At 39.6% G+C, this 27,386-nt stretch overlaps 1 protein-coding gene and 1 long non-coding RNA gene across 6 annotated transcripts in view; one reads left to right on the plus strand and one right to left on the minus strand.

The window, feature by feature from the left end:
- The window catches only part of Fam135b (family with sequence similarity 135, member B), a 268,886-nt gene that overhangs the window by 133,591 nt on the left and 107,909 nt on the right, over positions 1–27,386 (minus strand). The gene's annotated exons all lie outside the window — the stretch shown is intronic.
- On the plus strand, positions 14,526–26,075 carry LOC134479747 (uncharacterized). Its single transcript, XR_010053429.1, has 2 exons — positions 14,526–14,787; positions 21,498–26,075. It is a non-coding gene; the product is annotated as an uncharacterized LOC134479747 (long non-coding RNA).

The following is a 27,386-nucleotide window of genomic DNA, read 5'->3' on the forward strand; positions in this document are numbered from 1 at the left end:
TGTAAAGGTGAAGGTAGGTGAAAAATAGAAGTTTGGAGTCCAATAGGAATTCACAGTTTCTCTCCTATGAAGAACACACTCAAGGAGGTATCAAGTCTTGAGCAAGGTCCAAGTTAAGTCTCCATGTCAATCTACATTGCTATCTTATCAATTCTTCATTCAAACTGGAAATCCTCCACATTCCTGGACTTTTTTTTCTATCATGTTTGCCTCGCAAATCTATGCACTGAGTTATCCTCTATTCTCAAGTGTCTTGTTACTAAAAGGGTGAGCTGCAATTACAAGAGTGAATTCTGCAGGTTAGTTTCATTCTTCATCGTGTATAATATGTGCAACATGTGGTACTCACTTACTGGTGACAACCAACAGTTGTCTAGTTGGACTGAAGATCCATTCCATAGGAAGAAAATCATGCTGGTACTAGAAACCTAGTCAGCTTTCAAGGACTAATGAGGAAATACTTTATTTTACTTTATTTATCAGTGGTAGAGAGGATCTTGGAGCAGTGGGGTCAGGAAAACTGTAGTTAGAATACATAGTGTGAAAAAAAAAACTATTATCAATTGAAGAAAATAGAAAAAAAAAAGAATTTACTCCCACCACTTTCTGAGACCAGTATAACTCCTTATATGTTCTAAACCTTATCCATGTACCCACAGGTAAGTGTAGATACTACCCCTCATGAAAGAAGCCCGTCTTTGCAGCAAATGGAGACCATTAGAGAAAATCACAAATGGGCATAGCACTGAGATCAATAGATCATGAGACGACCATGCCAATAAATACATCTACATCACAGCTTCTGCATCAAAGAACGTTATACACAAGTGGGCTGAAAAGAATGTAAGAGTGACCCAGTATACCTGGAAGTCAGCTGTGAAACAGTCTCTTCCAGAAATGGCTGCATAAACAAGACTGAAACAATGGTTAATATCACTAGGCATATTCACAAGACAGAATGGGGAAACTGCATGGGGTCTCATTCCTGGACAAAGAACAGTAGGCAGAGCTAATGATAGGTAGGGGCCTTTCACGGGTATGAGCCTCTGTATGGGTTGTCCAAAGCAACATGGTGAGCTCTGAAACCATATAAACACAAACAACAAAAACATAGTCTACAGGTTGTATTTATATATTCCCACACATATGTAACAGTAATAAATAAAAAGAAGACTATTAATGAGAATATCAGGGCATGGGAGCAGTTGAAGAGAAGGCACCCAAGAGGAGCTGGAAAGAGGAAAGGGGGGAGAAAATGATGCAGTTCTATTTCAATTAAAAGCATTACAAAATAACTAAAAAGAAGAAAAGGTCGTCTCTGGAGAAAGATGCTCACAGGGTGAGAGAGCAAACATTAGGGTCCAAGCTGGAACCTGAAAATCTACGTAAAATCTAGGTATGGCCATGCACATCTGTAACCTTAGAATTGACAGAATAACCAGGGCTGTAGCCAGCCAGACAAGCCTACAAGATGGGAGCTTTAGTTTTAAGAGAATAAGACAGAGAATGATAGAGCAGGATACTTGATCGTCTCCTCTGACATTTACATATATATGCACAGGTGTGTGCCCACAGATAAACATAAGACATACGAGCATACACCATAGGCACATAACTGCCACTCACACACCACAAAAAAAATTGGATGAAATAAAATAGCCAACAAATATAAGTTTACAGCTGGTGATGAGAGATCTGAGTCGTTGGCAATAAATAAACATTTGTTCAATTTGGTTGTTTGTTTAATTGGATGGCTATAGAAGCTCATTAGCACAGTTACTGCATTTTTAAGTGGCTTTCCCCTCACCAGGCAGGAGTGTATTGATTGTGCACAACTTCACGCTCTTTGACTTCAAGTTGTTGTGTTGAAATTGACTATGGCGGGAGGAGGATCCACAGCATGTAAACTGACACACTATACAGCCTTCTTTCAAGAGAAAGGGTTTGAGCATTTATCTGCAGAATACTGCTTCCTCTCCTACATCAGTGCTACCACTATGACATTTTATAATGAAAATAAATTTGAACTCACATACAGTAAATAACTAGAATAACTCTAAGAAAACTACTGCTGAGCCTTTAAAGAAAATATTTTATTGCTCAGAAAAAAAAAGGTCATTGAATACAGTGATACAAATTGGTCTCTTGAGACACTTCTATAAGCTAGAAGGAAGAATGGTCATGCCAACGTGTGTCTTTTGACTGTATACTTAAAGTGACCTCATCTTTGCCTCCTTCCTCATTCATAAGTTAAAACAACCACAGCAATGACAATAGTTGCATGTTTCATTTTGTTTTGTTTTCCTGGCAAATTGTCTGAATTATGAACTCTGATTGTTTAGCAAATAAACAGCATTTACTTTTTAGAGCTGATACAGAAGTTGAAATAAATGTGTAAATCAAAACTGCTTCAGCATATATTGGATATTATTATCATTACTGTTAGCCTTGCTTTCAAATCCAGTATGAGCCGAAACAAATGTGTGTACTTGTAAAGGAAGATTCTGCAAGGAACTTGTATCAGACAGCAATTGGAGTTGATATGCACATGTATATCTGTATGTATACATAATGTGCATATAATATACATATAATATATACATACATGAACATATATAACTAAAAGAGAAAAGCAGACTATCAACTTTAGAGTAGGGAAGCATAGAAGCAGTTGGAAGGGAGGAACCTAGGAAGGGCTAGAAGGGAGAAAGGAGGAGTAATATAATTCTATTTCAGTTAAAAGTGTATTTAAAAATAATTAAAATAAGACAATAAGAGCTGGAGAGGAAGATACTCCTTACATGAGCATCAGTGCATTTTTAACTGGCTTTCCCCTTTAAAAAGATTGGGAGTGACTATATATAAATGTTGCTGAGTGCTGGGAAATCGAGAAGAGCTTCCCACCACACATCTCCCTCTGCTGTTTTTATTCCTATTGCCTAGGGGACCTGTTGTTCCTATCTAATGAGTCAGCCAGATGGGAGTTCTGAATTATATGAGTGGGCATTTGTTGATGTTGCTCTGGGACAGTCGCCGGTCCCTTTCCACTCTATCAAAGAGGCAGTATTTGCAGGTATGAGTTTCTCCCGTCCAAGATGCTGGAACATGACGTATGCTCAAAAGATCCTGCTTGCTTGTCCTCACAAAGGAGACTTATGATTTCCTCTGAGTATATGGTGACAGACTCAGGGACCCTCCAGGAAGAGAAGGCAGAAATTTGTAAGGGAGGGAGGGATTATATATCTGAATTTTAACAGGATTTTCTGGACCTGACAATGCACTTGCATATATGAACTCATGGCTCACAACACCTGCAACTGCTTGCACAAGACTTGCACAAAACTAAACCAGCCCAAATGCTGGCAGGACAGAAGACACTCACAAAGTCTCACACCTGTCTGAGGAACTGTCAACTAATAGATACTGAAGGAGGGGGAGACAATTTTCTCCAGTAATGAGGCCCCTGAGAGGTTATCTATGCTCTAATACTTGGTTTTATACCCATGCACACACAGGCCTCACTAAATTGACTGGCTATTTATCCAAAATCAGAATTTTAAAAGTGAGGATACAAAGTTGAGTGGACAATGAATAGAAGTGTGAGTATGGAAAAAATTGGGGTGAGTATGATCAAAATATATACTATATGAAATTTTCAAGTAATTAAGAGAATAGTTTCTTTAAAAAATACCGAGAGAGAGAGAGAGAGAGAGAGAGAGAGAGAGAGAGAGAGAGAGAGAGACTGGGAGAGAAAAATGGAGGGGGTAGATCAGGAATTAAGAAAGAGAGAATGGGGAGTTGGATCTGATCGAAACACACTATATGCATGTGTGAAATTAGCAATAAAGCATTTCACTGGAAAACCAAAATGAGCCGCAGTAGAAGCAGACCTTCAAGTAACTTGCACAGCTTGAGATGACACGGGTAATTTAAAACCTCAGACCAGAAAATCTGCCTTGCAATCTCATACTGTGATGGAGGTCTCTGCAGGGAGAATTTTTTTAATTGACAAATCCAGAATACACAACCAGTTCTAAGCAGAAGGTGCAATGAGAGTAAACACAGCTCACATATATTCTATGGAAAAGGATATGACAGAGCCCATGGTTCCAGCGCTGACCCACACAGATCCGTGCTAAATGCTATGTTTGTCAGTGACTAATGCTGCACGACCTGAGGCGATTCATTCTGTGTCTCTGAGCATTGGTTTTTCTCACATTAAAAATCAATTGCTCCAAGAAACAAATGAAGCAATATAGATAGAACACCTGGCACTGTGTGAGAGACACCATCTGTATCAATTCCTTCAGAATCTATAATTACACTTATTCTTCTAGGACACAAGACAGGCTTATGGTGTTTGCTTGAGAGACACAAAAAGGGCAAAGAATGCCTTAAAGATTTGCACGGCCTGTGTGAGAATTCTTGCCCCACCATCCAACCCATCACCCCACTGTATTTGGATACAACTTGGGTTTAGAATATAGAGAGGATATTACATAACCACAAAACTCCTGTCACTTTGCAGATCAGGGAGCTTGTTACTTTCAGACACTCCCCAAATAACAAGAATAGCTACAGTATTAAAATCAGCCTGTGACAGGGACCATTGCAGATGTTTTAGGCACAAGGTTCACATTCTATGTGAATAATATCCATAATGGTATTCAGTGTTGTATCATTATGGTTGTAGGAGACAGGAAATCCAAGTTAAAAGTGCCTTACTCACAGATATGCACCCCACAAGAAGAACCAGAATGCAAGCACGTGACCAGGAACTTCAATGATGAAGAGATTCTTAAAATTGCTCTTAATACATGCATCGTAGAAACCAGGTGAATGGCATCAAAATACCATAGTGACTTAAAACTGTATGAAGATCCCAAGCACTGAAAATCATAATAAAAGAAATGGGAGAGGCCATTCTAAGTTCTGTATTGAATTCAGCCATAGCTCTAGTGAGTCATCTGTAAAATGACCAATGCTGAGGACATAACAATAGAACGTAGAACACAGAAAGGTGCATGAAAGTGACTGCCTTAAGGAGGTCAATGCAAATTAGACAAAGACTGCATTACTAACCTAAGAAGACCCCCCCAAGATCCCATCAAGGTGAGAAGACTAGCTGTGTTAACAGAGTGGTAGAACAGGAAGATACATCTTCAGAAGAGGTGAAATTAGCCCAATTTCAAAGAGATTATAAGGTTAAATGTTGCTAAATAATCATGGGAAATAAGAACAGACCTCACATTACGTGAAGTAGCAGCACTACCCAAAACCTCAAGTGCAATGAAAAAAAAGACAGGGATTCTGGAGCAAATAACACTGTCAATGTCAAGTTTTCATCAGCTACTTACTGGATGCTGCCTCAGGGGAGAAGGACCTGGGTGTGTTCAGTATTTCTACATCCCCCAGTGGGCCATGGTGCTAAAATGCAGACTTTGACCCACAGACATTGAGATCTGGTTCAGTGACGCTCTATAATGAAATTGTACCCATGTGGCAAAACTTTAGGCTTTGAGTTCTTGAGGCTTTGACTTACTGGTGGACTAAGGTCACAAGTGTAAATTAGTATGGGTAGAGCTCACATGCCAACTTGATTCACCCATAAAGTGAAGAAACTGGAAAAATGAGGACAAGTTCAGTATAGAGAACAGGATAGGGAATGAGGAAGAACCAATGGTTAAGTCCTTTCTCAAAAAATAATTGTAGCATTACCATATAAACTATGACAAAAGACAACTTCTACTATGGAATGGTAATGTGTAGATTATTGGCACTAACTGAAATCACACAGCTTTATTTGATAATCTGTTATACCACCTCTCAGATTTTACCTTTGAAAAATTCCTCAGTTTCTGTGGTGGTTTAAATATATTTGACCCAGGGGGGAGTGGCACTATTAGGATGTGTGTGGCCTTGCTGAGGAAGTGTGTCATTGTGGGAATGGGCTTTGAGACCCTTCTCCTAGCTGCTTGTTCATCAGTTTTCTCCTGTTTGCCTTTGGAACAAGATGTAGAACTCTCGATGTCTCCAACACCATGCCTGCCTAGACACTGTCATGCTTCTCTCCATGATGATAATGGGCTTAACCTGAGAACCTGTAAATCACCCCCAGTTAAATGTTGTCCTTTATAAGAATTGTCATGTTCATCGTGTCTCTTCATAGCAGTAAAACACTAAGATAATCTCTATGAACTATAATTTCCTCCCATTTAACAAACAAATAAACCAATCAAAATCACAAGCTTGAATGTGGCTGCTTTTAAGAAAACTTAGTATAATCCAGAGTAAGAAATTGATAAATGCTAGGTATATTAGTATTCTAATCATTATTATCATAATAAGGAGAGTCAGTGAGAGGAAGATATGGCCTGTGAATTTTGGCTGCATCATCTACAATGTGTATTAGATTGGGGTGTCATTTCTTTTGTCAGACTACCAGTTTCCTCATTTATTACAAAAGAACAATAATATCCACCTGATTGGTCTGTGTCCCAAGAGGTATATTATATGTGGACAGGGCAGATGTGACGTGCTATACTTAGAAAATACAGGATGACCTAAACTTCCTTTTGGATGATGACATTCTCTCTCTCTCTCTCTCTCTCTCTCTCTCTCTCTCTCTCTCTCTCACACACACACACACACACACACACACACACACACACACACACACGAGTGCACATACATACACAATACACATACACGCATACATATATACTCTTGCATACACTCATGCTTATACAAACATTCAGACAAAATTACCTACTAAGTACCTAGTCGTAATCCACATATGAGCTACAACTAAAATCTATGTAAACTAATAGTAAGCTGGATCATGGATCATGGATGGAGTAGAAGATACATAGGTAAGTGGTTATGTGGGTAAATGGATAGACCTGTGGCTTGATTGCTTAGTGGGTAGGTGAGTGAGCAGATAATAAAGAAATAAATGCCCTGGCCACTGTTCACTTCCACTAGTATCTTTCATTTCTGAGGAGAAAGTGTAACTGCCACACATTTACCTTCCCCATGTCCACCCCCAAGTCTCTTATTAATTTCCTATGAATATAAAATCTATCAGAATGGCCTGGAGCCATTCTATAAATTTCAATGGCTATTCTAGCAGGTGTAAAAATTTCCATTACCTCATCAAATTTTTATTTCCAGAAAGTTGTTCACACAAAATAACAAAATTCCCATAGCTGTGTGTGACTGACAGATATACTTTTTCATTACAATGAGGAAAGGTCTTTGAACCAAAATAGCATGCACTATGAGACAAATGATCCTGCAGAATAACACTCTGCTGCTGAAGTGATGGGCAGGGAGAAGACATTCTGGGGACACTCAGCTGTGGTGAGTTGCAGGGAACTCACAGCTTCAGTGTGAGGATTAACAAGGCAACATATGTGTGAGCACAGCTCAGCATCCAGCAGTACATCTGCACTTCAGTCACACTTGGACTAATAAGATCATTATGGCTGGCCCAAAAAGCCCTGGGATTGGTGTGAAAAGACCTCAGTCAGAAGTTTTAACAGATGGATTCCCTACAGATACTATGAGAATCATGAAACAGACACCTCTGAACCAAGCTATGATGAACCATACACACACACACACACACACACACACACACACACAAATGCCAGCTTGAATCTGGATTTACCACTCAGTGTTTGGGAGGGAGCTGATTCTCTCTTCTCTCTCTCTCTCTCTCTCTCTCTCTCTCTCTCTCTCTCTCTCTCTCTCCTTCCCTTCCTGCTCCCTCTTCACCTCTCTCTCTATCTCTATCTCTCTCTCCTTTCCTCCTTTCCTCCCTCTTCACACCTCTCTCTCTCTCTCTCTCTCTCTCTCTCTCTCACACACACACACACACACACACACACACACACACACACACACACACACACTTCTCTGACAATGAAGTTCTGAATCTCAGCTTTACACCAGGCACAAGTAACCAATTCTTATCATTAGTCAATTGTCTTTTTTTTTTTTTTGGATCTTTTTTTTGGAGCTGGGGACCGAACCCAGGGCCTTGCGCTTCCTAGGCAAGCTCTCTACCACTGAGCTAAATCCCCAACCCCTAGTCAATTGTCTTTTATTGCATTTCTTCCTAACCAAAAGTTGAGATGTCATGAGTTCAAGGTTCTGGATATCCAGATAATAGATCAATCTCCAATAATGATAATCTACATCTGTACTTTCCCTGATCTTGATTTGTAGGAATATTAAACACAAAATCCTGTAAAAGCAGAGCCTAAGAAGACCCTATCCCACTTGGCGTTTGCCAACCCATGAGCACACACTGCAACAGGACACCATTTGAGACACTAGGATTCATTGATTTTAGGTTCTAGGATCCCCTGAACATGGTCAGGTTGGCTTTTGTGTGAAACTCAGACACCAACATAGTTTATGTGACTCCCTAGGCTCTGGTCTGATGATTAATGCAGCCAGGATATAATGGAGTTCTTCCCATCCTCACTAACTTATGGGTTCTCCATGATCCTAAGGAAGACTTGGATACTGTGTTCTGCCAAGTTTTAAAAGAGATTCCTAAAAGGAAGCAGTCATTGCTTTCTCATCAGGTCAGCCCATGCAACACAGAGTAGGTAAGACAAAATACTATCTGACTTTACAGAACCCCAGAGCCTGCAGTGGTGGGCATGAATAGCTTATTATAAAAAGATAAACTTTGGGCACACATTTGTCATATCATTCATACATACAAGGTATTGGGAGTCTGGTCGGTTTTTAATCAATATTAATAAGCCTCGAGTTTATAGTTTTCAGTAGATAAAATAGTTTTCCAGTCTTTAGTATTTCATTTATTTTCTTAAGATGTTTTTGTTTATTCTCCAAGAATCTCATTCCTGTATATAAAGTATATTGCTTATATTTACCCCTACTTCTGCCTGTCCAACTCCACCCAGACCTCTCTCATTGCTTTTCCTCTCTGTTTTTCTGTGTGTGTGTGTGTGTGTGTGTGTGTGTGTGTGTGTGTGTGTTGATATGTATGTGTGTGTACATGTATGGATGCATGTGTGCCCTGTGTAGATATATATGTGAACGTGCACGTGTGCACGTGTGCACGTGTGTGTGTGTGTGTGTGTGTGTGTACATCAGGTGTGTATGTGTGTGATTTGGAGCAAGGTTTATCTGTACCTTGCATTAACAAATACCCCAGATATCTTTCAGTCTATTGAGGTCATTGATCTCTAGGCTTTTCCAAAATTGTAGAACATTGAGTAAGTATATCATATTCTTGCTCTTAAAAGTAGAGTCAGCATTGTGAATGGGGTGTTATCAGGTGAAAGGCTAGAGATGGTGGCAAGTACCATGGAGTTCAACTAGTGCTTCCTATATGCGCATCTACTGGATCAGAGAAAACCTGTACATGGCATACATCAAAGAACAAATGCTTGCACTATTCCCAGCAGTCATCAGGAACCAATAGTTTTCCAGCTAGGAGTAGGGTCTATGCTGCTCCCCATTCTACACAGGGATCTTGGTTGATTTGATCATATGAAATTCTTATGCAGGCAACTTATATCTGCTGGGAGTTCATGGCTTATAGCCAGAAGATACTGCCTCACACTGATCAACCCCAAACTCTCACTCTTACTATCCTAGACTGTAGATAAGAGGAAGAGTGAAGTCGAAAAACTTCCCCAAGGTTGCATGACAAAGAAATGGTGCATCTGGATTTCAGACTTTGAGCAACACACCTTTCATGGAAGAATGGTCTTCCAAAACGAAGAATGCACAATCCAGCCACAACAACCCCAGGGCAATGGGGAAAAAAGGAATTAAGTGATCTTAGGTGATCTCCTAGGTGATCTGTAGTAGCATCGGCCCTTTTATGTTTTGTTTGTTTTCTTGCATTGGTTTTAATTCCACTTCTTCTACAAAAGACTAATTGAGGCTAAAGTGTAAGAAACCTAACAGAAAACAGGCAAGGATCCTTTACACTTACAGAAGGGCACTATCACAGGTAGACATTCCTGGTATGACATGAGGAGATAGTCCTTCAAGAAAAAATAGCTATATTATGGTGTGGTCAAAATCACCTTTGTGACACACTCGCATCTGACCTTAGGCAAGTCAGTAAGTATCAAAGGGCCTCCTTGGGTAGATTCTAAAATGGGGAGACTGACCATAAACTGACCAACTCAGCACAAAAGCCTATTCCAAGAGGCACTAGAGACCATGCTTTGGCTATTGTAAACCCTGGTGAGACCTGCACTGCACCCAGGCTCAAGTTTGTTCTTGGAGAGCTGTCTTTGAAGGTTTGGGACTTCAGTCCTGGAAGTCCACATGACACTGCAGTTTCAGTCCAAAACTGGGTATCTAGGTTGAAGAGAAGGGCATATAAGTATTGTGAATGACTCTGGGAGGGACTGGATGTGCAACTGCTATTCAATGGGACAACTCACTTAGGCGGCCCACATTTCTATTTAGTGCATCACTGCAATGTTGAGGCACTTACAGAATCCCAGTAAGGCTTTTGTCACTGAGAAAAAATTGTTCACACTTAATATGATATTATGATTATGTTGATGGACACTGTCACATAACATTACATCATTGTAGTCCTCCAAGAAATATCATTAAGTAGATACATCCTAATCTATAAGTGATAAATATTAAAACAAAGGTAAAGTAAGGCTACTGTTGACAGAGTAGATCTAAAATTCAGAACTAGGTCTGGTTGCAGAGAGCACATTTTTCCTCTCTATCATTCTTGCTGCACTCAATGACAGAGGAGAGAGGTAAGGTGGACCGAGAGAAAAAGTGTGTATGTACAGTATATTGAAGACAAAAAGGAGAAGAGTATAACCTTAGAGAAGTGACACAAGAACCTTTGAACTCTAGTGAATGTTGTCGATCAGTATTCACAACTCCCAGCACTCTTCAGCTAACTGGAGATATCTTTTCACAGATGTGGTAATCTTTAATAAGATAGGGATGGGCACCTTGTGCCATATAAATGGGTGCTGAGCAGAAGTTGACTTACCACAGCTTTAAGCTAAGATTGGGGAAACAACAGCATGCAGAGAGGGAGTTGTGGTGTCTTTATATTTTAGAAAAACAATCATTCACCAAAATTTGAAACAATTGGTGAAAAATCACTTACATAGAATGTCATTGAATCAAAAGTGTTAGAACACATGTAAAACAACAAAGGGACAGCTATGGATCTCTGTGTTGTATAAGGATTTTCCCCAAAATCAGTTCCTCGGACAAAGATTATTTCATAGAGTGATGGATGGGGAATGTTCTCCTTTCCAGAACTCCCTTTTGTATGTAGGACAAGTCTTTCTTTTGACATTTTGACATTTTGTCATGAAGGCTGATACCCCACCTGGTAGTGGTATGCTCTTCTCTTGTATTGCAATGTGACTTTTTGCTAAGGCTTCCTGTTCTGCATTTTCAACTTTGTCCCTGCCACTCACCTCAAAAGCTCCTGTCTTGACCTCTTAAGAAAGCATTTCTTCCCTGACTTTTGATGGAGTGTAGATCACCTGACCTCTGTTGTCTAAATCTATGGTGCTCACCTCTGTTCACATCATTCCACTTGCTTTCTTGAAAACTCTGTGCAGACATGGTACAAACCATGTTTGCCCCTTCCCGTTTCTGTCTTAAAGTTCAATACAATGACTAGAACCTAGCTACCTCCTCAGGACATAGATTAGGAAAAGACTGATACAATGTTAAGGGTTAATATCTTCTTGGTATGATATCCTGAGTCAGAAAGTGCTGTCCATTTGGGGAGAACTTGCCTTACTGACTGATATCAGCAGGTCCCCCTCCTTTGTTTGTGGACTGAGTCCTTGACTCAGCTATAAGCCAAGTTCAGTTCACTTTGTTCACTTTGATTCTAATATCCATCGCTCTGTTACTGACCCATCATACAAGGTAGCATCTAGATACTCTTGGTCTGGAAGTATTTTTGTGTTTGCATGTCATTCACAGTTTGTCCTACCATAAGTGCCTATAAAACTCCTTGACAAGTATCTATTAATTCATAAACCAGTAAAGAATCAGAAGTAAAAGCTCAATATATACAACTTAATCTAATTATGCCTTACATCCTCACAATGATGTGTATAAAGTCCATTCATGCAGTAGACATACATTTTCTAAAGGATTAGTAATGCTTCTGGTTCTCTGCTTTTTAAAATTTATTTAAATGCATATACCTTTTTTGTTTAACAGAATAATGTCTTCTTTCCAAGCAGTCCATGTACAATCCTAAATATGAGCTAGAGTGCAGGGTGGCGAAGAAGGATTTGTTCCTCTGTTTGTAAAGGCCAGCTCTACTGGGTTTTGAGGTGCCCTGCATTTGTGGATTTGTGTCATGGTTCACAAATGGGACTATGATGAAAAGGAAATTTCCCCTCTAGGTATTTTCTAGCATTCAATGAGCCAAAAGGGAATTCTTGCAACTGTCCCTCACAATGATAGAACGTGAAAAGTGAAAATTCTATCAGCATGCACATGCAGACTTGTATGGCTTTAAGTCCAGAGTCTCTTCAACATCTTTTACTATCTTCTTCATGTTAATCAAATGTTTTGTGCCTAATTAATTATGCACACATTAGCTGACTGGGGGACTTTTATTCATATCTGATAAAGCAAATCATCACAAATAAAAACAAGAGGTGCAGTCTTCATAATCAGCAATGTAGACTGCCTCCGTGAATAAATTCCTCTCTGCTCCTGCTCTCTACTACTGTTATTTCCAGACGATATACCAAAAACAGGTTAGTCAGAAGCATCAACACCTAACACTTTCATGCTTTTGGAACACCGGAAAGAAGAAAAGGGAATGGCAGAGATAAGAAAACTGCAGTGAATGTCAATCTTAAACTGGCGCAGAAGTTACAGGCAGCCTCCTTTTAGACCAGAGTGAGGGAGGTTTAACTGAACTTGAATTGAAGCAAGGCCCCTCAAGTCATCCCCATGGTGTCTGGATACTCAGACAGTACCAAGGATGCAGAATTGTAGAACTCCAAATAGATCAAGATGTCTGTGAGTATAAGAGCAGAAAACTATAACACTCAGAAAGAAAAAAAAATTCTCAACTTTTATTACAATGAGGCAAACAATTAGGTTAGTTATACTTGGAAAGGGGGTTAAAAATAATCAACAAATCCAAGGGTGATCCTTACACACTGGAGCATCAAGAATTATTCAGTACATTACTATCATGTTATGATAGTTACTTACATATGTTTTCTGAATAAGCTCTGGAATGTATCAATTATAGTAGAAATAAAATAAAAGAACGAATAAAGGACCCATTTAATAGATTTATGCATGTAAAAATTGCACAGACATACAAATAATTACGGAAAAAGCTAAAAGTAAAGGAATGACTTAAAAAGTGATTCTCCATGACAGCGTGCAAAATGAAAAGTGGCTCAAAATCCTCAGAGTGGCATTAAGACTCTTCCCCACTAGGCAACAGTCCAGGTTTCCAGCAATGACAAAAGCCTTCCCTCTTTGAGATAAGCTATTCCTGCCACAGAACCTCCTGTCTGTACCTCCTACTTCAGCCTTTTCTCTCTTAGCTTTAATTGGCCACCTTTTAATTAATCTTCAGGACTTCTCTTCAATGCTCCATCCTCAAGTATGCCTTTTCTGAGTCCTTGGTTTAAATGAGGAGTCTGTTTTCACTTTCTGTGGTCAACTGCCTTTCATGTCTTATCAGATATTTCAAGTATAACTGTCTTCTGAGAAAAATAAGTTGGGTCTAACGGATTTTTCTTCCCCTGATCTCATGTTCTATGAAGAGCCGGCTACTCATACTGGGACAGGACTTTTCAGAACAGTCTGATGAGCCATGGACACCTTTGCCAAGAATGGAGGCACAGATGTTCCCTACAGGGAAGAAAAAAACAGCCTGTGACCTAGAACACAGACTACCATCTCCTGTGTGATCAGTAGTCCATGATTCTATAACTCGCTCATTCTCAACCTTGGGATGTCCTGTAGGCACGTGGGGGAGGTATTGTTTTGATTGTGATTTTTAGTATAAGAAGACTTGCCACTGTTGGTGGCACCACTGAATAGGTAGACTATCCTAGGAAAAAAAAGCAGGCATGGTATGCAGTCCTCAGTAGACTTCAAGCCGTACTTTAAGCTCCTATCTTTCCTGCTACATCCCATGGTTTGAATATATCCTAATGAAGTCCCCATGACTTTAAAGGAATAAGATTCCTTGGTTTTCTGTCAATTAATGTAACCTGTCTAACTCCTATAACAAACCAGGATTTTCTGTTAAGAGTCAACCTGACAAAATGAAAATGAACGTTAAACCAAGAAGGGAAGACTTTGGTCTAATCCCTCACTATCATCTTCTATCAGAAAAAAAAATAGCTTTCCTGGATGTCACCTTTCAGAACCCCATGTTCTCTAGAGTGAGGACACTCACATTTGTTGAGAGGAACCCTGTCACTGAAGACAATCTCATTCGAGCACATTTTGCAGTGCTAGAAATTAAACCCCACCCCTTTCTTTCTCGGAAGGCCATTGCTGATGAAGCACTCGCAGCTCTGTTTCATATTTAACATTGATCAGAGGGCACAATCATGGCTCAAGCTTCTAGATTTAATTTTCAGATTCTGCAGCATACTTCATGGGAGCCTGAACTTGATACAGAGAAGACTTGCAGAGCCCTGGCTGAAAAAAGGGAAGTGCTTCACGTCCAATCTGTTGGCTCCAGCATAAAATGGTCAGATGGACACTCTCAATCCTGCTGTGAACTCACAGGTATGTAAACTAGCTGCCACGGAAGCAAAGGGGATGTATCCATGCTTTCTTACTTGGAACTGTCTAACTTTGGAGGTGTTTATGGAAAAGCATTAGAAGAAAAATGACATATATCCCTCAACAGACATTAACATGGAAGGGGGCTATGAGGTCTCCATAGAATAGACTGAATAGCTTCATTTCCGGTCTGTTGTTTCCCTCTCTGTTGAATGTTGTTACTGTGTAAAATAAAAAGATTGCATATGACAAAATGATGCAGAAAAAATGCTGGTCAGCCCCTAGGATATAGCAGAGGGCAAACTCAGTAATGGTTCCTTCTTTTCCTTCTTTCCTTTCTCCTTTCCTTTCGAAAATCACATTAATAGGCAGAGCTATTCAAGATGCATGAAGAGAGGTGGGTTGGGTGGGTATATGATGAATGAATGAGTTACATTTACGTTGCTGGAACAAAATAGCCTAAAGAGAACTTAAGGAAGAAGAACTTACCTGTCTACAGTGCCAGTCTGAGTCTGTTGCAGTAAAGGAAATGTGGAGAAAATTGTGGCAGAGGAATTGTAAAGAGGTAGCTGCCTGTTCATATGACTGCACACAGCAAGCAAAGAACGAAACAGAATCCATTCAAACACTGACCTATAGAGACACACATCCATCCAGGATCCATATCCTTCAAAATAGTGATATAAGCTGGAGACAGACCATAAACTTGGGCACATGGACAGATGGATGGATATGTCTAGGTGTGGATAGATAATCTGTCATTCGAGGCCATTCTATGGCTCACACAGGCATTCTTTCTTATCAAAGATGAGCCAAACAGAGCCAGAAATTCGAAAGTGTGAAAGCACAGGCTTCCCAGTGATTGAATGCAGACTGACACTCAGACTTAATAGTTGGTCGTATTGCACCATATCCACTGCAGAAAGCTTTGTGGAGAAGAGAGCATATAACGACCACATAGCAATGCACACACATTTCTGCCTTGTTCAGAAACATAACCCCCCCCCACACACACAGGTACATCTATCATTGTCTTTATGTTACAACTGCAGAAAAGCATAATCAGTTGCCCAAGTATGTTTGCATTCTTTAGGAGCTAAGGACAGGCCCTGGACAGAAAATGTGATGCCATAGCCTACATAGATCGAACCTCTCTGTCTTCACTTGATATGTTATTGATCAAAATTCAAGGCTGCAAACTATAGTATGCAACAGAAAGTACTGATTGAACTCTGCCAACATCCATGTCCTCCATATTTAAATCAAGGCAGCTGGTCAAGAGGAATACATAGTGTCCACCACCCCAGCCCTCCAGTCAAATCTAACACAGTGCAGCTTTGTAAACATACCATGCTGAGGAGGGATCTGGCAACATGAGTGTTGTACCCATTCCTTCAGAACCATTAATGGGTACACACACACACACACACACACACACACACACACACACACACACACGGAGGGGTTCATAGACTAGGGCAAATAAATACTGCTATAGAAAAGTGTCCAAAAGAGGAAACTGAGGCTTGCATTTGAGATACAACCCAATTCTGTTGAATTGGGACATGTTTGTGAGAGAAAAGACACAAATAAGGAACCAGGAAATCTGAAGTCCCGAGAGTATTCTTTCACTTGAAGGCTCAAATAATTATAAAACCTGGACAGTCATTGGTGCTTACATGGCCTTTAACCCCTGTGGGAGTTAACTGAGCCTAACTGTGGGTATTAAAGAAGCTTCATAAATCTGATTGGCAAAAGGGTGAGATGTTCCTTGGAAATCTCTAAATAATACATAGCATTCCATTACTTTAGGTGTCAAACAATGCAGTCTTAAATTAGCAAGATGTTTCCCATTTTCAGTAAATAAATACGGCTCATAGACCCTAAGCATCTATGAATCAAGGCCCATCTAACATCTCAAACACTCCCTCCCTGTTTCTTCCTTCTTCTTCCCCTCCCTCTGCCTTAGTCTTCAAACATTTAAGTCTAAAGTCTAAAGAGTCATGTCAATCAGGGTGAGAGGAACAGAAGGTATTCCTATATGGTTATTGTTAAATCGGCCTCATCTTCATTACGTCATTACTCAATAGGTTTTAGGTTTGTTGTCACTGTTTGTTTGTTTAACCTCGATGCTCTGAATTAAGATAGTGTCAGAAACTTTTTCAACTATAAACTAAGCACACTTAGTTTTCACTTCAGGACTGTTTCCTACGGTCTCATTGCTCACCAAGTCATAGGAAGAGAGAAAGGAGAAAACATAAGCTTCCTGCAAAGATGTTCCCGACTTTTCAGAAGACATTCCTTGGTTGGAATTGATATTTGTAAGCGGCCTCTTTCTCACACTGTTCAGTGCATGCCTTCATCATCGTTCACCATTCTCATCGAGCTGACAGAAACAACGCTCAACAAAGAAACCAGAACGTAAGAGTGCCTGCTATGCTCTAACTACCAAGGTCGCCTTTCCATCCTCCAGACAAACTAGACTCTAGGCCAAAGATGACTCCATTACCCTCTACCAAACACCGTGAAAGCCAGCTTTCTGTCATTATAACTGAATAACTGAAAGAATAAGCTTGTAAGAGAAGAGAGATATTTTGATCAAAGTTTGGAAACTCCTTCTAGTTCCACTGACTCCATTGTAGTAGCGGAAATTGCATAGGACAGCAGATTGGTCACCTCGGAAGCCAGGGAGTGACCAAGAAAGGCCATGCCTCAATCTCCAAATGCTCTTTGTAAGCACAGTCCAGATAACCAAGAATCTATCTCTCAAAGCCTCCTCTAAGGCCAGCAGTACCAGTAGTACCAACAGGGCTTCACTCTTGTTCTAATTTGCTATCTGTTGCTGGAATGAACCCTGTGGCCAAAAGTAGCTTCAGGAGGAAAAGGTTTATTTGGCTTATAGGCTGCAGCTCATTTTCAGAAGGAGGCCAGATCAGGAATTCAAGCAGAAGCTTGCAGCACAAACTACCCCGGGGGAATGCTGCTCACTGACTTGCCTCTTGCAGGAATCCTCTGCACTTCTTCCCGTTTTGACAACACTAAAGTGTCACCATGAGGACAAACACTGTGGCCTAAGCTCTACCTTAGTTCCAATCGTAAGATGAAAATCCTAATGCCTGTTTCATAGTGCTGTTGACAGCATCTCAGGAGTAGGTGCAGTGAAGGCGTGGGAATGTGGTTTGAACTCAAAGCTTTTACTAGAGTCATGGTCACCGTATGATTTTTGTTAGACTCAGCAGTGTCCATGAACTAAGACAACTCAATCCAGACTCTAGAAGGCATCCAAATGTCATTTGTTCTGAAGGCATCTAGACGCACATCAGCTACTACTACGACCACCTGGTCCTTCTCCTCAGTTTTATTGCATAATTCACCCAAGGAAGAACTATTCTGACTTTACTTTCCCCCTAACACTACAGTGGAAAAAAAAAAAAGACACTCATTCCCTGGTTCTACCATCCCAGCCTTCTTTGGCTCCTCCCTCTGTGCTATCCCCAACTTTCCCAACATGCCCCCCATCCAACTGTCATAGTTGTTAATCTTCAAAGTGACATTATGTAAGCCACCTGATCAATACACCGTTTATAGCCCTCCTTATCTATGAGATGCACTTCTAGCTCAAAGCAGGACTCTTAGGTTCTTCACAATCAATCACCCTGCAACTTGACCAGTCTTATCCCCCCATTCTATCAAAAACACCACTTCGCTGTCATTTTCCTCTACAGAATGGCACTACTGTTCATAAGATCCCAGACCATTTCCTTGTATAGACTTTTTCACAATATATTCTCAAGGCTTGGAGTTCCTTTTCATTCTTATCTGGATAGTGACATCCCTCGTTCAAGTAATATGTCCTGCTATCTCCTCGGTGACCGGGTATCTATCTCTGTATACCTTCAACATTTTGTCTATGTTTGGAACTCCCATTTCTGATCTGTCTTTCTTATCTCTCTCTCATACAGAACTTTCTAAACCACTTGCATTTGATCCTGGTTCTTTCTCTTTATTAAGGCCAGAATCTCTAGGATCCGGACTAATAAAGAACAAAGAATATGATGTCTCCTAGAAGAAAATCTGCAGCAAGCTGCTGGGTTTTCTGTGAACAAGAATGTCTTTTCTGAGGAATTTCTAGTTCTGGGTATGAAGCATCTACTTTAGATACTTGAACAAAACTAGACTCAGAGCCTGAGCAGGACAGTGGGGTTTCCACCTATGACACTCCCCAGTGAAGATGCTTGGTTCAGAATTAAGTGGGAGATATTGCTAGGTAAGACTTTCTTGGCTAGTTCTGCAAAACCTGACCTCAGTTTTACCATGTGTTTTATAAATATTCATTAGCATATAATAAAGATAGGCAAGGATGAAATCAAATCAGAGAAGTTAGCAGCTTGACCACCGGTCCCAGCTACTAGAGTTTAGAGGCACTATAGCCAACGTCCCATTCTTAAATGTCCGCTTCTGTGCTTCACTGTCCTCAGGACCATATGCTTTTCATGCTATTTAATAGACCTTGTTGAGGGCTGACACGATGGCCCAACAGGTAAATGCACTTGGACACAAGCCTGATAACCTAATAACCTGAGTTTGGCCTTCATAAAAATTGGGATGCTATGGGGTGCATCTATAATCAAGAGCTGAAGACGGGAGCAGAGACAGAAGAATAATCAGAAACCTCATGGACTAGCTAATCTGGAGTACACAGTATGGTAGAAACAAATAACGGGACCTTGCCTCAACAATGTGGAAGGAGAGACTCTTAACAAATTATCCTCTGTCCTCTACACGTGTTCTCTGACTCATGCACATGTCATACATACACAATCAATACATAAAAATAAAATGTTAAAAAAGAGAGAAGTGGGTGAGACTCACTGAGTGCCTGTGAGGCATTCTGCTTTTCCTTGATTCCACCAGGGGATAATTGCACCCTCTGGGTGACTGAGCCCAGGGCAGCTTTCTCCACCCCTGCAGTTCAACACTTCCTCCCCTGCAAAGCTCATTGCTTTACACACCTGCTGAGTATGTCCTCACCAGGGGTTAAGAGGATAAAAGACTCAAAGCAGCAGGCTCACAGATTAAAAGGCAAATCAGGTAAAAACAAGCCTGGGACATTATTATTATCCATGTGGATTTGCTGTAAAAAATAATCCACAAATCCCATGTGCAAAAGGACTCCAGTGACTGAATTCAGGTCAGTCCTTACAGGGATAATAATGGCATTTTAAGGAGGGGGATCAAACTTTATTAAAATAATAATTACACCATTTTAGCAAAAAAAAAAAAAATCAGCGATTTTGATATTTACCTATTGTGCCTGACCAAGAGTAATGCATGCCCCAAATCAAACAGGTTTAAATCAAATTGGAGAAATGTATTTTATTTTTTAAAACTGAAAATCACAGACCTGACTAGAATGAAGTATCAAGTCCATCACTTCTGCAGAGTGTCTGACCATGTGCAAGGGACCTCCAAGCTTCTTCAGTGTCTTACAGTAAGGAGGCCTGGGAACTTTACTCTAGTTTGCCTCCACTATGCTCCTGGCACTACTCCTTTTCCTAAAAAGACATGGGTATTCAATGGTTTTCTCAAACCTGAATAATCCTCATACCCTCTCAAAAGTGTGGGACAGAATGAAAAGAGTCTCAATACAAATTAATAAAGGAAGTTAAAACAAGATTGTTTCTGACAGAACCAGACAAATCAATTAGATGATCTCTGGCAAGCAAAGATAATTGTATTTCAAAGTCTATTAAAGCACATCAGGGCCAGTTAGCTAATTTCATAGGGGAACTGGCTGTCGCTGGGCATTAGGCAGCAATAGGAAACATCGGGCAGAAACACAAGATGGCATTTTCTTCCTAGGATCACTAGACCTATAAACTCAGCATTTCAGTTCAGCATGAAAGTGGCAGTTGTATTTTGTTCAAAGGGGATTTCTATCCTAACAGGGCTATGAGCAATTGAACGTCTATGCCAGATCTGACAAAACTGATTATACATCCTTTGTGTGAAGTTATTCATCTAAAACCTCTGAAGAGACATCTTTAAGATAAGATAAAAAAAACGGGTTGAGGAAAGACAAGAGATGAATCTGAACATCGAATGATGAAAAACATCACTCAGAAAAAAAAAAAAAACAGTCTGGCTTAAAACCTTCGAGAAATAAGACTCCGAAGTGAAGCTTGGATTTATTTTAAATAACAAATGTTAGTTCCATCTCAATTGTCCATGTTCAAAATGAGGGTTTGCATTTGTTGCAACAGTTACCTGCAAGTTTATCTTGCATTAGGGAAGCCCGATATGGAGACTTTTAACTTAATTGCTACTAGTTTTGAACATGTCTTTGTTAGAATAAAGTTGGCACAAATGTAGCCATCTGGAAGACCAAACAATAGTGGTCATGCTTATCTGTGTTTCTATGGTAACTTTGAATATCTGTGTCATGTGCACTTTCTTCACAGGATATGTAAGTGTGCTCTGAAATGGTGAGCAAGCGTTTGTAGTTCATCCAACACCAGAGTGTCCAAAAGCATAATGTTACGATCTGTTTTAAAAATAAGTATCTTGAAACATTAAAATAAAAAATAGTGAATGCTTTTGCTCTCTTTCAGGTACAAATGGACTAGAAATGTACAGAGATGATAGACAGAGAGAACAGGATGGATCTTGTAGTTAACCATTTCTCTATTATTATCTATAAATTATTTCCTTAGGAGAACATTGCTGCTCTATGAAATGAGCTTGCCTCCTGCCTTCTTGTATCCAGCATCATTCTGAAGGCAAGCTGAAGGGCCTCTGCAGTGTCTACAGCAGAAGGATATGCAAAGACATTTGGAAGACGAAACCACACAGTCTTTAGGACAAAGAGGATAGCAAGAAAGGAAAAATGACTTCATGCAAATCCAATCAACCATCTGAAAGCTGAGGATTTATCTGGGGAGCTTTAAAAAAATAAGCTATTAACAGTACCCCCTCCCTACTACAAGCAGAAACACTCGGAGAACAGGCTAGATTGTGGTTTCCTGTGATTCAGGCTCAGAAGGTGTAAGACAGTGGGTCTGAATTCCATTTTTAAAGAAGTGCTCAGGGATCGGTGCCACAGCAGCCAACAAGTCACATTTCAGGTGCCAGTGATTTAAACAGCATGAGAGGAATAGGATTTGTCTTCCCTGTATTAGCATCACTTAACGAAGATCCAGAAGACTATCTGACATTGAAGGAGATAAGAAAGCTGCAACATGAAATTCAAACTCATTAAGCATAAGCTAGAACTTCACTCCTCCTACTGTGTACCAGGTATTCCTATGAACTGGAATACTTAAAAATGGTAAAATTGGATCCCCACTCTTTAAAGTTTTACAGTTCTCAGAGAAGACAAGCTACTTATAACATACTACAATATTTCCAGTACCCTATTGCCGAAGAAGAAGAAGAAGAAGAAGAAGAAGAAGAAGAAGAAGAAGAAGAAGAAGAAGAAGAAGAAGAAGAAGAAGAAGAAGAAGAAGAAGAAGAAGAAGAAGGGGAGGGGGAGGGAGAGGGGAGGGGAAAGGAGGAGGAAGAAAAGAAGAGGAGGGGATAGAGAAAGAGGATGAAGAGGAGGAGGAGGAGGTGGTGGAGACTCCTTTCACCTCCATAACACCACTCCCTGTTTTCCTTTCATAAATTGTTATCATTAGTCATGGGCTGGCTCATCTTCTTGACATTAGAGCCACTCTGCTCCCGCCTTGTTAGACTCTCTTAGATACTAACCCCAGTCATGCTTCAAGTGACAGTCTGATACAATTTTACTTCGTGATAGCTTCTCTCACTCTTGCCTACAGATTGGATGACCATTTCTGCATCTCTTCCTAGTACCCTACCTGTGATAATTTATTACATATCACACATGTATTTCCTTCTTTCTTTAGGTAGTAAACATCCTAAAGTCAAGTGTATAATCTTTTTATTATAGTGTTTCCACAAATGTCATAATAAATATAACAATGACTTTCTGAGACTAGGTCCTCAAAAAACAAGTTATGAATGAACTTAGTAATAGGAACGTAGGAATGATAATAGGTTATGAGAGCATGATTAAGTACTATAGTATTGATCTACCAAAACAGTTTGAGAAATTGAGGCTTCCCCCACATTCAAACCTGGTCCTGCAAAGAAAGCCAAAACTCATATCTATGGGATTCATGGACCCCAAGGAAGAATCTTGTAGTACTGTTTTTTTTTCCCTAAAAGGTCATGCTGTCAAGCTGCCTTTTAAATATTTATATTTAAACTAATAGATTTATTCTTCCCCTAACACTGGTCAGAAATGCTTTTTATCATAGTGGGTAGGGCTTAATGTAGAGAGCCACTGCTGTTCAAAGTTCTGAGAATAAATAAGCATCTATGAGTGCTCAGCAGTAATAGATGGGACAGCAGCATCAGCCTTCCCCCAGTGCTAAAGGAACAGCTAGGGAAAGGGAAGGAAAGAATATGAGGGCTGAAATATTATGGAAAACACTGTGAAATGCTGTATTTTAGATATGAAATGGCAATTGCATACCTGAACTTGAAGCAGCTATGGTATCTGCACAATTATCTTCCAAAGATAGAGCCAGTTAAAATTCTAGTATTTGGGGACAGGAATATCCTGATTCCTCATTGCTAGCTGAAGAGCTATGGTTAGCTGATGATTTCTGTTAGAGGCTCATTATTCTTTGAGTATGTATGTAGTTGATTCTCCTTGCCCGAATGAATAACTCAACACTCATGTAATTGGGGGCAACACAAATTGGACTCAATGGGCTAAAAACATAGATAAATACATAGAGTAGATAGATAGATAGATAGGTATATAGATAGATAGATAGATAATAGATAGATAGATAGATAGGTAGTCATATAGAGAGATATATGATAGATAGATAGATAGATAGATAGATAGATAGATAGATAGATAGATGATAGATAGTTATATATAGATATGATAGAGATAGATGGTGGATAGATAGATAGATAGATAGATAGATAGATAGATAGATAGATAGACAGACAGATGGATAGATAGATAAGGAGGACATGAAGTTGGAAAGGAAAAGTTACCTAGGTTCTTGGGTTGTTAGAAGGGGAATGAAGTCTGAGTCCACAGGATCAAGTTACATTGTATTCATATATGAAAATTTCAAAGAATAAAAAATGAAAAAAAACATTTATATACTACTGGTTAAAATATCAGCTTCAAGAGAAAATTATAACCTTTATCAGACATTAAAAATTAGTGTGAGGAAAATGTTTGAGCTAGAACTTACCTACGGTAGAATTTTCAAGGCAGTACTAGGCATCAGAGAAACAAAGATGTTCTAAGAACCAAGACATTTTAGATTAAATCATACAAGATTTGAGAACTAAAGTATAAAAGGAAAAGGAACAGAGGGTTCTAAACAGAAAGCAAAATGGTTATGACAACCCTGTGGTTTCTCACTTCCTGAATGTTACTACAGACTGGAAACAAATGTCTAAACCACGTCTTACAGACACTAACTGCCATGCTGGCCTATCATATGTTTTGTTTGTTTGTTTGTTTGTTTTGCTATAATTTTCAGCTTGCCACTGTCAGAAGATTAGTTATTATAGACTGTAAGATATTGGTCCTATATAATATATTCTATATTGTTCATTTTTCTTTTTAATTAGCAAGGTTGTGGGTATTATTATGAAATTTTCATATATTTATATACTCATGTCAATATACTTTGTTCTTACCCAGCCTGCACTGCTCTCCCCCACTACCTCCCTATTCCTATCTGATATAACCTTCTTCCCTAGATATAGTCCTCTTGCTGCTTTAATGTCACATGTGTTCCATCACCAGCCCTTTATCCCCTCCCACTCTGTTTGTTTTTGATGTATAGTAATGTCTTGCTTACGTGAATGTCTATTAACTACATGTAAGTCTGGTGCGCACTGAGTCCATGGCATGCATGGGCTCTCTTGAATCTGAAATTACAGACACTCGTACAGCCACCGTGCTGGTACTAGAAATCAAAATTGAATCTTCTGGAAGAGTAGTCATTATTCTTACCCACAGAGCCATGTCTCCAGTTGCCTCCATGTAATTTTTTATGTGTTTTGATCCTTTGATACACGTCATACATTTATAAAACATTTGCTGATCCTTTCTTATCCTCCTTTCACTCTTGACAAACCTGTACTCATCAGCAAGTCCTCTTCCTATATCATGTCCTTTTATCTATTTGTTTTATTTACTTAATTACAGAGACCTCCAAAATCCTCTATGCTCATAGGTGGCAGAGCATGACTTCAAATCCAGCTCTAGCTTCCAAATTCAAGGTTCCCAAATTCAAGGCAGACTGTGTCTGCCTTCTGTTAGCATGAGTGTTGGTGCTAAATGTAGGTGTGACACCTTGTGATATTTGTTGACTATGGTGAAGACATGTTTCCCTTTGAGAATTTGCCTCAGTCAATATAGACTTTGAATAAATGCAAGCTGACTCTTTGCTCAAAGCAAACATCATCAGAAGACATCCTGCCTCCTGGAACTGGAAAAGCCATCCTCAAATATGAATATGCTAAAAGCAAGTAACTCTGTTAGTAGGGACAATCCTCAGGCAACATTCTGCATTTCTATGTTTTCGACTCCTTCTTCCAGCTCTTCTTACACTCTCTCTGCCCCTATTCCTTGATATTCCCTGAGTCTTAGAAGAGGAGAGTTAATATAGATGTCTCATACATAGCTGCACACTTACTGTTATTAATTTTGCACCTTGAACAGTAATGAATGTTTGCATTAAGCACTACCCACTACCAAAAAAAAAAAAAAAAAAAAAAAAAAGCAAAGTTGGGAGCAGCATGATTCTATGGCTATAAATGTAAACCTTTTGAAGACAGCTTGACAACATGGCAATTTATTAAAACAACAATAAGCCCTCCCTTATCAGTTCCCTATCATCTCCCATGTATCACTTTCATCAATTTTTACAGTACAGGGTAATCCTCTCCTCCTGTGGAACAGCCTGAAATCAAATCAAGAAAGTTATTGGTTCCTCCCGTACATTCTTGTTACCACTGTACCATTTGGGACACTTTCTCAGACCAATTGGTATAATGACATGCAGAGGCCAGTTCTGGTTAAAACCATGGCTGCTTTTCCTTATCAGATAGCATCTTCCAGTGCAATGAAAACTAACCAGTGAGAAGGGTTTCCTAGTCAGTTCAAAAGTGAACAGTCTGTGTCTTGCAACTGAAGCGTGTGGTATATTTAGCAGCAGAACATTACCAATAAATTATGATATTACTAGAACCACGACAGCCTATGTTGCTCATTTCCTTATTTATCTACTTTTAAATAGGAATGTTTGCTGGGCTTATCCCTTAATCCTGTCTATTTCACCAATCTGATACTGTCAGGCTGGGACCACTGTAGAATGTTATCTTCTGAATTTCAAGTTTGCCTCGACTCTCAAAGAAGGCTTTAAAACAAGACTTCTTAGCAATAATGGAGCAATTAAGACTTTGGGACTTCAGTGGTAGAGTGAATACACACACGCACATGCACACACACCTCACCTTTTGCGGCCATAGGAGGATTGAGATCAAGTATGTCTACTTAAGGCTTGGGTATTTGCTGTGAAGATATGGTTGAGACACAGAAACTTGTGGGCCATTTTCATATCATTGGGAACATACTTTGGAAAATTCTTAAAATTGTCTGTTAAAGCCCCTCTCCATCACTCTTTTTCTATTTCTTCCCCCCCTCCATTCCTCTCTTCCCCCTCTATGGCTAACTGTCTCTCTGTCTTCCTGTCTGTCAGTCTATCTATCTATCTATCTAATCATCTATCTAATGTCTATTTTTATTCCTCTTTATTTTTCCACCTTAAAAATGCTGATTTTGTTCTACTATGCACACATTTGTCATGTGCCACTTTATCCAAGATCCAGGGCATTGGAGCTCACCCATTTTGAACTGAAACTTCCAAACAGGTTAACCAAGATCAAACTTTTCTAACAATTGTATGAGTTGTTTTAGTGATGGAGCTCTCACTGGCAGGCCTTCCTAGTGACCATGTGTGTATTTGTTGAATCATTTAGTCATCAATCTTTTGCATTCCCCTAATCCACCACGTTTGGACTGCAGAAATCCATTAACATTTTTTTCTTGCAGAGGGTACCCTAGGCCATTATCTTGCTCACTAGACTTGAGATGCTGCCATCCAACTTCCATGAAGTTTCACTGGAAGTGTGACTCCTTTGGAATTCATGTTGAAAGCATCCTCAACTATTGAGCCTTCAGGGATTGTGCCCATCAGTAGCTCTTCTGACAGATGCAGAATTCTGGTTGGCATCATGCCTAGCCCATCTGAAACTTACTGAAGGCAGGAATTCAGGGGGCTCTAGGCTGTTATTTTAGAGTTTTGCTGCTGATACAATGTTGTGAATTCTAGAACTCATTTTTATAAGAGGTGTAATTCCTTTAGACTTTACTAAACATGCCTATAGGTGTAGTTACTGTGAAGCCTACTCTCATATTTTTAATCATAAGCTCCTGACATTATCCATATATGAAGAGTGGGGTTAAATGTTAACCAAAATAATCTAGCATTAAG

The sequence above is a fragment of the Rattus norvegicus genome, chromosome 7 (assembly GCF_036323735.1).
Source record: "Rattus norvegicus strain BN/NHsdMcwi chromosome 7, GRCr8, whole genome shotgun sequence".
In the NCBI taxonomy this organism is placed as follows: domain Eukaryota; kingdom Metazoa; phylum Chordata; class Mammalia; order Rodentia; family Muridae; genus Rattus; species Rattus norvegicus.